This window comes from Numida meleagris, chromosome 2 (assembly GCF_002078875.1).
Source record: "Numida meleagris isolate 19003 breed g44 Domestic line chromosome 2, NumMel1.0, whole genome shotgun sequence".
NCBI lineage: Eukaryota > Metazoa > Chordata > Aves > Galliformes > Numididae > Numida > Numida meleagris.
Window position 1 is genome coordinate 58,242,607 of NC_034410.1, and position 17,668 is coordinate 58,260,274.

Genomic DNA, 17,668 nt, shown 5'->3' on the forward strand with positions numbered 1-17,668 from the left:
CCCACCATGCCCTGGCATGGCTGTGTATGTTGCTGGATGGATACCTGGCTAATGAGCTCTGCTTGTCTCACTGCCCTTCAGCTGCTGGTCTGGGCTACCTGCTGGTTTCTGTGCTAGTGCAGAGTACTGCTGATCTCAAGCTTGTTTGCTGGGAGTCTTGCCAGAGCTAGTTCTGATGTGTTGGAGCCTCTCCTACTGCTGAGTCTGGCAACAAAGATGGGTATGAATTCATCTGTGTCATCGTTAAGAGTACTCCTTGCTACCCCTGCTTCTGTGCAGAGGCGTGATCAATTCTAGAGCTCTGATAGTTCTGAAAAAGGCTTGGCAAACACATTTCCATTAAGGTTTTAAGTGATGAAGCTGAGGGATGCACAGTCCAGGAGAAGTGAGTTGAGTTGTGTTGATCACAGGAGCAGTTTGACAAGCGCTATCAGAGGTGACAAAGGTGAATCTGGGACATTTAAATCCATCTTCTTTTCTCCTCTTTGTTCAAATTTTTTATTGTTGCTAGGTTGTTACGGTAAAATAAGTAGCTGGCTTTAGGGGGGATAAGTGTAACTGAAGTATATGAAATAAGGTGAGGCAAGCTGTGGAGACACAAGTAGTTTTTCCTTTGGATATGTCCATATGAATTCATGAAATCTGGCCTTTGAAGCCATTGATAAACTTCGAACTCGTTAGTACTTTCAAGGCAATTGTCATTTTTTAATCTGTAACGGTGTCTAACACCTTCCTTTCATTGCAAAGCAAAATGAATAAGCCAATCCTGAGTAATACATGAATTATCTTTTCCATTATCTCTCAGGAAATTGTGATTGTTTTTGAGGCTTACATACTACTGATCTCTTACCTGAAGAATGTGTCCGCTCCCACTATTGTATAAGTACGTGGTGTAACCATTAATATGAAACTGTTGTTCAGTTGTTCTTTCTGGAAAAATGATTAGCAGTATCAGAGGAGGTATATTTTCTCAAACAAAGCTATCATCTCTGTAGGTAGGTGTAGATGAGCATCTTATCTCTAAGAATCTTTGCGTAATATACAAATACAGTACTATTGATTTTGCAGCTGGAATCTGAAGCTGAGTTTTGAATTGTAAGTTTAGATCACAATATGAAGAAAGGCAATTAGTCATGTTATTATGCTGCTGTTATACGTTCACATAAAAATACACTATTATGTACTGTTAATCTGTCACTGGTCTTATGAATTATCGTCAGTTTAATAAGTTAAGCTATGTAAATAGCTCATACACAGAATTCACACAGACTTATTTTTATTACATGCTGTTACTGAACAGAGCATTATTTTTTATTATTATTATTTATAGCAGATACACACTTTGAGGCACCATAGATGTGAGAGGCCAGTTCTTTCTCAGTCGCTATTTATAGGCTGGCCTGGAATGCTCACGTGATATTGTTTGTAGTCTTGGATATTTATATTATCACAGATGCCGTGGCAGAGTTTCTCATTATTTCCATTATACAGTTCCGTTTCCAAGCAGTATGCCTAGTGGCTAACAAAGCTTGACACGAGGATTGAGAATGTTCTTCCTCTTCAAATGGAATAAACGCTTCCTTCATGTTCTTGAGAGAATCATGCAGTTGTAAAAGATCTGTCTACTCCCAGCAGTTATGAAGAGAGTCTCACATGTGATACGTGGAGGGCAGTGTATTGATAGAACATTGAACAAATTGTCTTAGGATAACAGTAAATGTGCTACTTACCAAAAAAAAAAAAAAAAAAAAAATCAAACTATGTGTAGGCTTTTACAGTTGCCTTTGTGAAGATTTCTCCCAAACAGAGATGTACAGAGCAGAATCTTGGTGCTCCATTCCCAATTGTTTCACCTTGTGTTAAAACTCCAGGAGCTTTGCTCACTAGCCCTCACACTGATCCAACTAGATCCTGTGAGGCAGAAGTTTTGTGTCATATGTATATGGAGATGTGACCACTGCCCACATCTGCTAACTGCCACTCTGGTGCATGGAGAAATGGCTATTTGTCATTTCATTCTGTGAGGAAAATGGAACCTTTCTCTTTCTCTTGCCCTCTACTCTCTCTTTCCCCTACCTCTCTTGCCCAAAGGGTAAAGAATTCCTTTATTACGCTTCAAATAAAGAATGGATTCGTTGCAGACCGGGATTTGCATGTGAGATACCTGCTCAGCAAAGTCAGAAGAGCAGCTAATGAGACTTCAGCGTATTAAGGAGGTTTACCCTCCCTCTATGAGATGAAATGGTATAAATGCTCTTTTGGTTTGACAAACTAGAGTCGTATTTGATTTAATGTATGCAGTGCTATCTTCCAGAGTATTTAAAGGTGAGATCTAGAAAATCCTTAAAACTTCCTGCAGTGCTCCACAAAAAAATTCTCTACTTATTTGTAACTGCCTAAGAATCGAGAGATACTGTTCTCATAGTAACTAAAGTGCTTACCTTAAATGTCCTCATACAGATTAGACCTAAAAAGTGGTATTTGGAAAAGCTAGGCTTTCTGTTTAAAGGTTTGTATTTTTTGTATCCTTATTTTATGCAATTAACCTATTTCTGGCTTACAGTGACAGTGAATTTTTATACAGCTTATTTATATTGAGCTTACTTAGCCAAAACTAATGTTACGTTGAACTTTTGAGTCTGTTGCATCTGTTAGAGACAGCTCCTGTTGGCATAAAAAAAAAAAAAAAGGGTTTAGGTAAGTTAGGATAGTTGCTCTTTTGCTTTTAGCTACAGTTGTTGCACAGAGGAGCAGCTGTATGTGTGTTCAGGAATACATTCAGAGAATGTGCATTTTTGTGGGAAGTGGTACAAGGTACTTTAAGTAGAAACAGTTGCAGCCACTGGATTTATAGTATTGGAGATGGAAAACAGTGTATGTGATGGAAGCTTTTATGTGTTACATTTATCTTGATCTTCAGTTTATAGAATGGAAGGGATAGAAGAGCTAAGGTGCCTGTAAAATAATGTATTGCAGTCTGATGAGAACACAGCTAAGAATAAAGCTTGCCTTCTCCCGTTGCCTTCTCCTTTTGTAAGGAAGCTAAAATACTCTCTGGTCTTTTTTTTTCCCTTATTTTTTCTTAAATAACCTTTTGAATTGGTGGTGCCATGAGTGTGTTTGAAATACACAAACAAGCGTGTATACAAATGGCTTCGTGTCCCAACATTTCATATTTTATTGTACAGATTGTTCCTAAAGTAGGAGAATTTACTCATGCTTAATGTCTCAGTACAATCACTTTGGTCTTGGACTTCTGTTTCACCTTTTTTCCAACATCTTTAAATCTGCAATGTTTTATTCTGAAACAATGGTAATTTCTATAATGAGTTCAGTAACTGGAGGAAAGTGATCAAGGAGTTCTGCAATTAAGTTATCAACACCTTATTTTTTAAAATAATGTCAGTCAGAAGTATTGACAGCATTTTTAAGAGTCAGACTTAAATATTTTCCAATGCTGTCTCAGCAATTCCTACGTAAGTGATATTAAGTGGGTAGTTCATGTAAGGTGTTGTGCACAGTTCTCCCTTTGGAAGGGTCATAGTCTTTCTGCAAATTTATTTAGCCTCTTTGTAATCAGACTTCTAGAAGATTCAAGACTCAAAATAATTTTAACAGTTTTTTTAAAGGTCCCAATGAAGTATTTTACACAAACAGGGCATAAATATTGTATTTTAGAGCATAACAATTAATAGAATCAGAATCATCAAAGTTGAAGAACGCCTCTAAGATCATCTAGTCCAACTGCCAACTCATCACCACCATGCCCACTAAACCATGCCTCTCAGTGCCTCGTCTACATGTTTCTTGAATACCTCCAGGGGCGGTGACTCCACCACCTTCCCTGGGCAGCCTGTTTCAGTGCATCACTGCTCTTCTGAGAGGACACTTTTCCTAACATCCAACCTGAACCTCCCCTGGCACAACTTGAGGCCATTACCTCCTGTTCTATCACTAATTACTTTGGAGAAGAAGCTGACCCCCACCTTGCTACACCCTTCTTTGAGGTAGTTGTAGAGAATGGTAAGGTCTCTCCTGATCCTCCTCCAAACTAAGCAACCTCGGTTCCCTCAGCTGCTCCTCATAAGATTGTCGTAACTCACCAATTGTTTTACCTCTGATTAGGCTATTAAAAATCACAAGCTTAGAGGTGAGCCATGTGCCCTCTTAAAATTTTATCCCCCCACCCCTGCATATCACACATGAAGTCCCGAGCAGATCTGTGCTCATTCTGATATTTCTTTTTTATAAATGAACCAAAAAGGGATGACTACAGGTATGGCAATATATTAGCAAAATGGTGTTACTGTTAGTAGGTGCCAACCACCGTGGTGCAGAAGGTCCTTCAGGTGGGGTGTGACTAGCTGAGAAAATACTGCAGTTTCCTGTTAAATGCAAATCTCTTTTGACCTTTTTGTACTTGATGGTTTCCTGGCTACCTCATCTCATGAAACTAGCTTTGGAGTTACTCTTGTTCATGGAAAACATCAGCTTGATTCTCACCAAATGTATGAAAAATGTGAGGGAATGTTACAACCTACTAGAGAAGCATGCTGGGACAGGAGAAGAGACGTGTCTCTGTGCAGATGCAAAGTGGTCTTGCATACTGTGTTTTATTCTGGTACAGCTAGGAAGTGTGGATTAGCAGTAAGCACAGTGAAATTATAGACCACCTTTACAGCCTGGGACGGTTGTGAAGCTCTTAGAGTGCATGCAGAGAAGGACCACAAAGATGATCAGAGGGCTGGAGCACCTCTCTTACAAGGAAAGGTTGAGGGAGCTGGGCTTGTTCAGCCTGAAGAACTCATTGTTACCTTCCAGCACTTGAAGGGAGCTTACAGGCAGGAGAAGGAGGGTCTTTTTCACATGGTCTGAGAGTGATAGGACAAAGGGGAATGGCTTTAAACTAAAAAAAAGAGAGATTTAAATTAGGGAGAAATTCTTTACTCAGAGGATGGTGAGGCACTGGCACAGGCTGCCCAGAGAAGCTGTGGATGCCCCATCCTTGGAGGCATTCAAGACCAGGTTGAATGGGATCCTCGGCAGTCTGATCTAGTGGCTGGCAACCCTGCCTATGGCAGGGGTTGGAACTGGATGGTGTTTAAGGTCCCCTCCAACCTAAGCCATTCTGTGATATGTGAGGAACCAATATATGTGAGTCTTTTGGCCTAGAAAGAAGACAACTGTGGAGGTGAAAAGAGTATGCTTAGGGATCTGTACATCCATGAACAGTGGAAGGAATGATTTACTGTCTTTTATCATATGGGAACTTCACCTTAACTTAGCAGGAGAAGGGCTCAGAGCAAATGAAAGGGCATGGACATAATTAAAATGTGGAATTTGTTGCAGGGTACTGTGACCTTTGAAAGTCCATGTAGTTGAAATATGGTTAAGCAAATTAATATGGAAGAAAAGTAATGGAAGGCCCTTAAGCTCAATGGCAATGCTTAATCCCATCTAAAGTTTCTCACTGCTTGCTGCTGGTGAAAGCACCTGTGTTCTGAAACTGTGCAAGATTGCTGTTTTCTGCAATGTTATGTGAACATTGGGCTGGCTTGATTAAAGGATCTGATGACTGCCAAAGGCAGTTTCCCTCTTCTGTGATATACCTGTGGCTTATCTGTGGTGTAGAACTTTACCTTAGAACTTTGCCTCTGTCTCTGCCTTTGTGTTCCCAACTGCACTGCTGAAGCTTAGCATGTTCCCTGCATTCCTACAGCTGTTTTCCGGTTTTGAAAATTAAATTGGTGAAACTTTTTTTTTTAAACAAAGAATGGCAAAGCAAATCAAGACTCCCCTCTCCACCACCCTATATTTATCTGGCAGAGGCACAGCTGATTGTGACAAATTCCAGCATAGCAGCTGAGAGCAAGAATCTAGAGATGCCAGTTTAAGAAGTTTCTGCTCTTTGCCTCTTGAGCAATTACAAGAGGTTTTCTTAGGACAATTGTTGCCAATGTGTGCTTGTTTGAAGCCTACTCATTCTGCCTCAGACCTGAAAGTGAGTGTGTAGACTTGAAACCATACCTGTTTTTCCTCCTCCCCTTTTCCCTGCTGAGATAAAACTATTTCACCTGTGACCTAATTAAAGATAGGTTCTGCTTTCAAAGTTTTCCTTTCTCTGTTTTCAAGGTGTTCTTGGAAAGAATTTGTTGGCTAAAGTTGTTTTAGCTTTAAAAAAAAAAAAAAAAGCCGTTGCTGTGATTCATGCCTTGTTCTTTCTGATTTCTAATGCAAACTAAAATTTGCCGTAGTTCTTCAGTCTGCTGTCCACAGAAGATCTAGGCAAGGATTCTTCAGGAGTGCCATAGGACTGTGACAAAGGCTAAGGTGAACTGTGCTTTTTGTGCAGAAAATCTTGTTTCTAAGAATGTACATGTTTTGCAAACTCTTAAAAATGCAAATGTTATTTTCATAAGTAGTGCAGTATAACTACAACATAGAAGTATGCCATTCTAAAAGGCACTTGGTAGAATCACTTGTAGATTATTCTCTTTGTTTCAGATACGCTGTCTTTAAGAAATATGAATCCAAACTGATTTATGAAGTTACTAAGATGGTTAAAGGATTGCAGAACCCCAGTGAAAGAGTGGCTCTCATGTTACACTTTGCTCCTGGCTCTGTATAGGTAGCTGTGTTATTTTGAAGCATTAACTTACAGGGCAGTGTTGGCACATGAGTTTAAATTTCTTCAAGATCAGAAACTAGGAAAAACTTCTGAACATTGGTAGGATGAAAAGCCTTCTGTGAGGCAGAACAGCATAACTGATATTGGATTGTTTCAACTCTGTCTGGAGTCTTTAAGTCTTCATAGCATTGTTGCTTGTGACAGTCATAGACTGTATACAGTGGTTACTATATATACTTACTATATTCAGTTTGTTAACATAGGTTGGCAGATAGCATCTCACTAACTTGGTTCCAAGACTAGACAGCTCATTTTGTTTGTCTTTATTTTTTTTATACTTGCCAATGCAAACCCAATTTTTAAAATTTTTTCTAATTTTTTTTTTTAAGAATTGAGTTTATACCTGTCATGGTTTTGTGATTTTCGGTTATTGGTATTCCACATCATAACATCATGTAGTGGACATACCTAGTTCTCAGAAGAGAAGGACTACTACAGTCCCCACGGTACTTTGCTCCTTTGTTACCATTTTCCAGCCGGAGGGAAAAGATAGAAGCTCGCAGTATAAAAACTTGCAGATCACGAGACCTCGTCCCTTTTTCCGCCGTCTCTCGTCTTGGCAGCACCTCGCTCTCCAGCCGTCTTATCGTCGGTAGTAGAGTAAGGCCTACCTTGATTTTGGGACATTCTCTCTCTCTGTATTGGATTTATCAGCTTAAATTGTAATTATATTGTATTATAGTGTGTTGTTTTGCATTCCGATATTTTATTTAGTAAATTAGTTTGTTTCTCCTCAGATTGTTGCCGCTGTTCTTTGCTCTCAGGGCCATCTCCTTACCCTTTTCCCCTTTCCCCTTTTCCTGGGACGTGGGCCCTTGGGTCCCCCGTCCCCTTTGTCAAGGAAATCGGGCCTAACACCCGTAAACCATTGACAATACCCTATCCCATTTGACTCTGAGTTTTATTTCTGAGTTTATTGCCTTCAAGCATTTCATTTGTGCTGGAGCTGTGTAGAAACATCATTTTCATAGTAATGGCTGTGACCCCCATCTGAGATCTAAAGATAAGAGAGACTAAGTTAAAATCCTTCTATCTGCCAGTGCAAACTAAACATTTCCACTGCAGTTTTCAAGTAGTACTGACCAAGCTAGTTTACTGAAAATCAGTAAGTAAAACCTGAATGCCCTTGCCTTTCCTGATAACATCATTTGAAGGGAAAAACAGATATTGCTCTTCACAGCAAACAGACTTCTTGGAGACTTGAATAAACTACAGGTGTAAGAAGTAGGCATGAAATCCTACTGAATGCTCCTAAGCTGCTAAAAATGTTATACATTTTGTGCTGTACACTTTCTCTGAAACTGATGTATTTAGGTTGGTGTGTGGAACAGACCACATAAAGGCTTGTAGAGATGTTTTTTTTACTGACTTTCTAGAGTAAGGATGTTATTGATACAAGTCCGGGATGGCTGTAAATGGTTTAAAAATTCCTCCATTACAAACTTTGCACATCATCTTATACTAATGTTCATGCTCTACACCATTATCTTAAATGGAAATCAATTATACCACTTTTCAAAGGATGGTTGAGGTGGGAAGGGACCTCTAGAGGATGTGGCCTAACCCCTGCTCAAGGAAGGTTGCCCAGAACAGATTTCCAAGGCCCATGTCCAGGAAGATTTGGGGCATCTCCAAGGAGGAGACCTCACACCTTGGGCAGCCAGTGCAAGTACTCCAGCACCTGCACAACACAGAATTGCTGCCTGGTTTTCAGACAGAACCTCCTTTGCTCCAATTTGTTGTCATTGCCTGTTGTCCTGGCACTGGTCATCTTTGAAAAGACCCTGTCTCCAATTTCTTTGTACCTTCCTTTCAAGGATTAATAGACATTAACGAGAAGCTCCTGAGCTTCCTCTTCTCTAGGCTTAACATCCCAGCTCCTCCAGCCTTTCCTCACAGAGGAGGTGCTCCAGTCCCTAATTTTTAACTTTTTCACTTCATGATTTTATTATTTTTAAGTGTATAATGCCAGGCTTATGAACACTAGATTCAACTATTTGGAATGCAGTGCATTCTAGAAGAATAACTTAATAATGAGTATGAATATCACTTGGATCTTGCTGCTGTATATTTCCTATTTTGTATGTAAACAATGTGTACTTCGTTTTTCAGTCTAGGAAGGTTTGGGGAACTTGTTTATTTTTTTCACAGATAACAGAGATGGAAGTACCAGTCCTAGTAGTTGTGTAGAAGTCTGAAGTGTTCATTGTCGTTTAAAAATTAGCATGGCACATGAGTGAAGAGATCATTATTACTAAGGACATATTATTTGTACATAAGGTAATGCCTGTTTGAAAAGTCTTACTTTGACCCACAAACATTTTCTCCTCTACAACAAAACTTGTAGGCAAGATTATAATTATAGCAACTTCCACAAACCCCCAGTTCGCTGGGAAGGAGTGAGTGTTAAATTTGGTTGTACAGAGCATTAGCTTGTATTCTCTGACAAGGCGTTGAGCTCTGTGACTTGTGTGCCTCTCTGACGTCAAGCAGGAGGTAACCTCTGCCTGAAGCCTTCAGGTTCTCTAAAATCTGTGTGGAAATCTGTGAGCGCCATGGCAGTTGCCAGCCCTTCTCTGCTGGAAATGATCTATTCACAGATTCTAGAAATGAGCTCAGGTTGTGCCTTCCTCTGCTAGGTTCAGTAACCTAGTGGTTGTTGTTTGTGCTCTGTGAAGATCATTAGCTGTCTTGGCAGTTGTTCTGTTTTTGTTAGCTGAGGAACTTGGAGCAAATGCTGTGAATGATTTTTCTTGGGGTGACTTCTGTGACTCATTTCATGACGTGCCAGGTTACTAGAGCTTGCTAGAACATTGCCTAAGCATTAAAGAAAACAGTGAATAAAAATTTCACTTGTGTGGGTGCTATATAAGGATAAAGTCTCCTCAGTACTTCTTAGTTGGGTGTTGGTTCTGCAACAACTTACTCACTTTAATTAGGTGGAGCTGATTTGAGTTTACATTCCTGTTACATTCCACATGATAAACCTTTTTTATCCCACGCATCATCTCACTATTTCTCTGCATAGTATTCTGTCAAATGGTAGCATTTGTCAGCACTGTCTTCTAGAGCAAGTAATGTGATGTTAGTCACCAGCACAGCAGATGTTGCAGTCTGCTGTTTGAGACTTACTAAAATCTTTCTGGTGAGGTGGCAGAGATGCTGTGCTAACGTGTGTTGTCATCAAAACCGTGGAAACTCTCAGTTTCTTACGCAAGTTAATGAATGGCATTTCTGATCATTTCATTCAATATTCACGATACTGAAAAAGCATGCGAGGATGAAATGAAGATAGCAATTTGTGAATTTTGCTGAGTCTCAGAAAGAAAATTCTTTCATACTACAGCTATATTTAAAGAATGCTAACATACATTTGCACAGCTGTGTGAAGTGTCGTGCCCAATCAGCATCTTTTTTGGAATCTCATTAGTAACATAAATTAGATTAAATTTGCATGATGATTTTCCCTGGTGTGATGATGGAATGTGACAGTGAAGTTGGTCGGTTCTTGTGTCTTGTCCAATCTGAACAAATGGTTGGGACTGTTGCATCGGGAATGGCTCAGCTAAATCCTTGTCCTGCTTGACTGGTAAAGAGCCTCACAGCAAGAGTGGTCTTTTCTAATTTCTATTTACTGAAGAAAATAAGGTGTTACAACCAGGTTTCAGATCCAGTTACTTTGTTTATTCCAATGATTGAATTCTTTCCAGTACGTTATCTCTTTTTTCACTAGAGATCTGTTTTAATCTTCATCAATCAATTTGCTAATCACTGTTAGTATCTTTGCAGCAAACTGTGATGCCTGAGATTTAAACTGTCTGTTATTAATGAAATGGAATTTAATTTATGAAACACTACATTGCTTGGCAAGTTTCCATTGTCTGCCTTTGAAGGTGATCTGTTTTGCAAAAAACGCTGTGAACAATTAATTAAAGCTCTGTATTTTTCCAAAGAACTTTCAATGTTGCATGCAGAAGGCTGTGTCTATAATGCAGCCTGATGTTTTGGTGGTTTGTACAGGCAGCATTTCAGAAGATTTCTGCAGAGCAGGAGCGTTAAAATGAAACATTTTCCTTTAACAATGGAGAGTTAAGAGGCAGTTAGTTGCTGGGTGTAGCTAACCTCAGCAGCTGGCTGGATGTGACGGTTTTCATACAGTGTGTGCAAAGAGTTAAAATGCCAGTTAATGCACAGGACATTTTTCTCCTTGTGAGTGCTAAAAATAAATGCAACAAAATTGGAATAATAGCTCCCTAATAAATGCCACAGTAACTTTATTCTAGAATGCCTTTCCACATACTTTACAGAAACATAGAGTGTTTGCCCAGATAACATTTTCATTGATTGTGGTTGTCTTGTACTTTGGTAGGAGGTGTTCGTTAGAATAACTAGTCTTGGACAAGCTTTGGATGTATCTATGACTTATGGAGAACAGATTATTTGACATGAGAAATTCTGGATAGAGGCCTCAGCAGTAAGGTTTGAGTTAGAGTTCTTCTATTGCATAGCAGAACAACAGTTTTATTGAGTCAATTTTTACTTTTTCAGTAAAACTAAGCAAATTATCTGAAACGGGATAATACTTCTATCTTTTTATTTTGAAGAAAAAAAATATTACGTTGGAGGATGGCTGAGTGGACAGAATTTTCTTTAGAGAAAAATCTACCAAAGTTATAGATCAGTCTTTCTGCATATAGGTGCTGACTATATTCCTAAGCTGGTGGCTGTTTGCAGAGCGGCTTGCTTTTGCAGTTACACAGTTATCAGTGCTTTTCAAGCTGTCAGTAGAAGTTGTTTTTACTTGAACTTAAGTCTTTGTAAAAATTAGAACTACCTGAACTTCATGTCAATACATTGCTGATGTTGGCCAGTAAAAAATAGTCAGAACTTGTAGTGAAAGGTAGATTAGGGACTAGAGGCGTTCCAGCACAGCTGGCACTTTTTTCTATCTCATAAATGTCTTTCACTTATTTTAATGACTTTGTGCTCATTTTATAACCTGGGCTGCTTTATTTTTTGGCTAGTTTATCACTGCTGCAGTGACTGAGATTAAATTATTGGAGTAGAACCTTGATATGGTGAAATATCCAGTCGCTTTCTAGATGTTTGTTTTTTATGCAGTGATAGTCACTCTACTACTGTAATGCCTGTTTTACTTCACTTGTTCTGCAGATCTGATTTCAGTGTTTGACTTTTCTCTTTCCTTTGGCAGCAGTGCATAGCACACAGCTCCTTGATGCAGTATTTTCATAAAGCTAGAGAGCAAACTATTTTTAGTGTTTACATCTGGTTGTTTTTTTTTTTTTGGTGATGTTTCTGATTATGATCAGCTATCTCACTATGCAAGCACTTGGTCAAACTGCTTTACTTGCTAAAATGTTTATATTTTGCTGTTCTTTTTTCTATAGAGCAGACTTTTGCTGGATAGGAGGATTAAACAGATGCAGGGTATGTTCTACCCAACTTATGCAAGAATATAAAACAACTATTTGTATTAAAAAAGAAAGTTCATTCAGAATATAAAGTATGTGTTCTGGGAACCTTGGTTTTGAATTGTGATGCTGACTTCCTCATTAGCCAGCTCCACCAGAGGTGCCCCAGCCAAGTACAAAGGTGGGATTCTTCCCTTTTGGGGCATTGCTCATTTCCTTTGATCTCTGGCCTTTAGAGAGTGGAAGGAGGAAACAGGCAAATCTCCTTTTTCTGTGTTTTGGAGAAAATGATATATTGCTAATACTTCTCAACAGAGGATCATCAAAACAGTTACTGTGACAGGCTGTAATCCTTTTATAGATATGTCCTTTTATTAAGTAGTACCCATTAGCAATGTGTATACATGGTTTTTAAGATGCATAGTATAAAGCCTGCTAGTAACAACCTGCAGTGATTAACCACTCAACAGTGAGGGGTCCTAGAGTTGCAGGATATTCCCGTGAAGGTTAATAGAAACCTCATCTCTATTCTTACGCACTTGCTGTACTTGCTGTTTCTGGGGACGAGTGCTGAATGTCTGCTATTTCTGCTACAGCCGCTCTGTCAGCCTTATATACTCAGGCAAACAACACAGTTACTTTGATCAAATAAAGCAAGAGGCATTTGTTGTGGTGATCCTACTACTGGCTAGTTCACCTGCACTCTGCCTCTGAATGATGCAGACACATACAGATTCTGGGTTGTTCTTGGCCTGCATTATTGGCAAATTGATTTAAAAACAAAAGAAAAGAAACAAGGAGAATGACAAGAACAATACCAAAAAATCTCAGAAAAAAATATATTTGTTTTGGTCAACTTGTCTTTAGGTTCCAGGGGCTGGAAAGGTGATAAGAAAAGGTGGGGGTGAAATTGAGGAGGGGAGAAGTGTAGAGCTACATCCTTGCTTGTACATTAAAGCACAATGAGTTTGATAACCTGTTCCGGCTTGACATAGCTGGGAACAGTCAGGCTGTAGGCTGATACAAAGGGCCCATTCATTCGCTCGTATTACAGAATTCTCAACAGAATAAACTGCATGTGAGGAATATGTGGAAGGCAAGGTGTGAAAACTGTAAGTACTAAATGCTGCTAGGGAGAGCTCCAGGTAAATGTGGATACATTTTCTACATCTGTCAGGATGATCTCAGTTTGCTGATCTTTATGCTCACGGAAGAAAGAAGGAATTTTTTCAAGTCATAGAAAAAAAAAAAGATTTTTCTCCCCTTTTCTACTATACTGGAAGTCACTTTTAATAGTTCTTCTGGCCAGTGATCCTGAAAAGTACCTTGATGACTATGTAGCCACTACGTATAAACATTTAATTATATATTTGGGAAAACAGTGAGTACTGTAAATTTGCTGTGATTGCACATGCGATGAGAGCAAAAAGGTATTTCAGAGTCAGTGTTTTGGATGATGATTTTTGGTGGCGTCAGCGGTGGAGTCAGCTTGGAAGAGCAAGCTGGAAACCCTGTGGTTGGTTCATCATCTGCTATAGATACTACCAGTGGTTACTTAACATAGCTGGTTACTACTGCTTTGTCTTCATTAACTGATTGTGAGAAAGGAAAAGAATCCACAGAATACTTTCCAAAATATGAAGTAATTATAGTACAATTGTAACCTACTTAGCTTCTTGGCATGGTCCTATTGGAGAAGAATTGGATCATGTGGGTGTCATTCCAGAGAGACTGAGACCTACTTTTCAAGTGTGTCTTCTTCCCCTGTCTCCTTCAATGTGGAATACCTGGGTTTATACCTACAGGATCATTTTAAAAACCACCTTACCCCTACCAGAAATGACAGTCTTAAAAGGTGGTGGTGAAACCTCATTATATGGAAGGAGTTGTAGGAGGAACGTTCACCAATGCTTTCACATTTTTTGATGTTTGAGATGATCTTTTCTCTGGTGAAAGTGGCATTTGGTTGGGAATGCTGACAACATCACTACAGGACAAAAGCTGTCCTCATTGGTGCGGTTCAGAATTTGACTGTCATTACAGTCACAGTGCCATGCACCTCTGGATGCTCATAGTGAGGGAATGTCTTCTGTTGCTCCCTGTTAAATAGTGCTAGTTTTCTGGTCACAATATATAGTGCCTTATTTTTCCTTATTATTAAACTACAGAGGAAATGCACACATCTCATTGTGTGCTGCCATGGGGAGTTGGTAGATGGCAGAGAGAAAACATGGATGCAGTTAAGTAGACTTCACATTCATGTTCTAGCGCAGAACATTATAGCAGAACTGAACCTTATTTTGTGCATTGCCTCTCTTAGCAAAGCTGAGGAGCATTTTGTGTGTAGTTTTAGCGAGATACAGTAGGGAAAAAGTAGTTTGCATTAGCACAAAGCTTTCTAGGAATTGATTTTTCTCTGTAGATAAAAAAAATTGAGATAAAGACACGTTCTGAGTTGAGATCTTGGCATATGTTTCATAGAATCATAGAATGGCCTGGGTTGGAAAGGACCTCAGATATCATCTAGTTTCAACCCCCCTGCTGTGGGCAGGGTCACCAACCACTAGACCAGGCTGCCCAGAGCCACATCCAACCTGGCCTTGAATGCCTCCTGGGATGGGGTATCCACAACCTCTCTGGACATCCTGTTCCAGTGCGTCACCACCCTCTGAGTGAAAAAATTCCTCCTAATTTTTAACCTAAATCTTCCCTGTCTTAGTTTAAAACCATTTCCCCCTTGTCCTATCACTATCCACCCATGTAAACAGTTGTACCCTCTCCTGTTTATACGCTCCCTTCAAGTATTGGAAGGCCACAATGAGGTCTCACCGGAGCCTTCTCTTCTCCAAGCTAAACAAGCCCAGTTCCCTCAACCTTTCTTCATAGCAGAGGTGCTCCAGCCCTCTGATCATCTTGGTGGCCCTCCTCTGGACCCGTTCCAAGAGCTCTGCGTCTTTCATATTTGCTAAGGAGAAACTTGGTGCTGCTGCAGAAGATAAAGCTGGTGTAGGTTTCCAGGGACATGGAATAAGTCTGGGAAGAAAAAATGTTAATTGCTGTAGCTCTGTGATCTGCTGTCCCCTCCCCCCAACCTGTGACACTGAATCACCAGATCTACTCAGTCAAGGTGTGATGAAAAGTGAGACAAATCCAATTTTTTATGAAGCTGAAAAGATGCTGGCTTCTGGCACTGGGAAGAAACTATGGACACATCTGAAAAAAATAAAATGAAAGCAGCATATTTTGATGGAAAATTGATTGAGGCTGATGCAGGTTTTATAAGACACTTTTAAGTTGCTACATGTGTGATTTCAATAAAACTGTAAACAGTTCTTTTTTTTATTAGCCTGAGTCTTTTGACCGAAAAAAGTATTTGTATCTCCATCTGAATCATTGCTGGAATAAGGGTTGCAGTGACTTGGTTAGCTGGGACTTCTGAGTGGCTTAAAGAAATTATATCCTCTAAAGGAAGACAACTGATCTTGAGAGGCCTTTGCTTGCGTTGTTGCTGCTGAGGCTGGCAGTTGCCTCAGGAGTTAGGAGTTTAGCTGCAGCTCCTTGTGCTGTGACATCCAGGAAGCTGGCAATGGATCTCGCTTCCAATGGGGAAACTTATGCTGTCCACCAATGTTTGAAAAAGTTGCTGTTGTGTTGTCCTTAGCACGGCCATCAGAGGAAAATGAGAGACTTCCTAAAAGGCTTGCATTGCTTAAGGAAATGTGTTACAAAATGTGTGAAAGAAGTTGTTTACTGAAGTGATGTTCTGTACCCCTTTTCATATGAGGCTTATCAAACAGAAAACCAGTTGGTAAACTTGGCATTGGCATTTGCTTTCTTTGACCAATAGCTGACCCTACTGAATGGGGACCCTACTGAACTACGACAGCTACATATTCGGAATTCCCTAGAAAAGCTGATACATTCTTGAATTATTTCTCAAGATATGAGTGCATTTGAAATAAATGAAAACCTTTCAAAAGAAGTTTGGATAACTTCCCTCAATAGGAATATCTCTTTAAAGTAGGAATAGGAAGTTTAGAGCTGATACTAAGACTTTGGCTAGATAAGCTGACAAAGTTGGACTTCCATCACATCTGGGAATTCATTAAATGAAAAAATATTCCAGGTACAGCAAAATAGTATTTTTTTACTTGATAAGAGTGATTTCAGCACAAGTTCTGAACCACCTGTGAGCTCACCATGGGTTGGGCAGCTGCTGTTAATGAGAGGGTAAGGCTGCTGGAGGTGGTTTGGCCAGGAGGCGAAGTGTATTTGCATTATACCAGTACCGTATGCCAGCTATGTAATTCTGGTTTAGGCAAATGTGTCATCTGAGGTATAAGCTGAGAGAAGGCAGAAAGGATTGTGTAAGATGTGTTTGTGTTTGTCTTTCTTTCAGCCTTTTTTTGCTGAGCCTCCAGGTTGTGGGGCGATAGAAAGACAGACTGTTCAAAGTGTTATTTCCACCCTCTGCCTTTGTGAAGTTTGTGTATGTGATTTGGTGGGGGAAAGCAGGGCTTGGTCTCATGTGTTTCTACACTTAGACTATAATATCTGCCTGGTATCATAGAATTTTATGTAGAGTGCCTGTCCTTTTTGTTGGATGTATGGAGACTCTGCATCCTTATTCTTATTTTGTAAACCTCATTGCATTCTCCGATTGCGCTCTTTTCTGCAGACCTTTTTAGCTGTGTTTTTTTCTCATCAGTCACATGTGTATGCTTGATGTGAAATGCGAAGAGAAAGTTCTAGCGTGCATCACTTCAGATTAATTTAAAGCTATGCGCAAGATTGTAGTTTTCATGAATGGCCTAAACCGATTTAATTCTGTATTGTATTTTGGCTTTTCTCTTGCATTAGCATTAGCAAGCACAGGGCTGCTTAGTGAGACATGTCAGTGACCTGACTTGACCGGTCCTGCCAAAAAAACCCAACAGACTAATTGAATTTACTGTGTGACCACATGGCTGCCGGAGTAAACATAAAACATTGAAGGGCAAGTCGAAGTACTCTATGTTGGTATCCTCAATTTGAAATTTTTTACCTCTGCTCTTTTTATGACAGCACCAATTGGAGTCGTGCCTGAAGAATAATGGTGTTGTTGCTTTGGTTTGCTATGTTCTGCGTAGGCTTTCTGTGGCCAGGGAAAATACAGGTTTATTTTTCTACACATTTCTATAAGCTCAGTGAGAGACAACTGTTTGACTCTTACCTTGTTCTCATATGCGTAGCACTACTGAAGTCAGTGGGGCTTTGCCCCAGTGCTTTTATCTGTCAGTTTCTAGGCTGTTTTAGCTTACCACAAAATGTGAAGTGATTTGACTTCTGTGGCAAAGAAAAAGAATGCTTGTTTTCATTTTTGAAACTCAGTGCCGTTAGATTTTATAGCTGTAAGGAATGTTACATTTTTTTCCCTCTCTTTTAAATGTATGATTATGTTAATGATTAAGGAATAACTGATACTTGTTAAAAATCTATGCTATATCATATAAGTATCTTTTGATTTCTTCTGGTTTGATTATTCTTAAATACATTGTGGGTACAAAAA

At 39.6% G+C, this 17,668-nt stretch overlaps 1 protein-coding gene across 11 annotated transcripts in view; it reads left to right on the forward strand.

Moving 5' to 3' along the window:
• The window catches only part of KIF13A (kinesin family member 13A), a 119,276-nt gene that overhangs the window by 27,438 nt on the left and 74,170 nt on the right, over positions 1–17,668 (forward strand). The window lies entirely within an intron of this gene.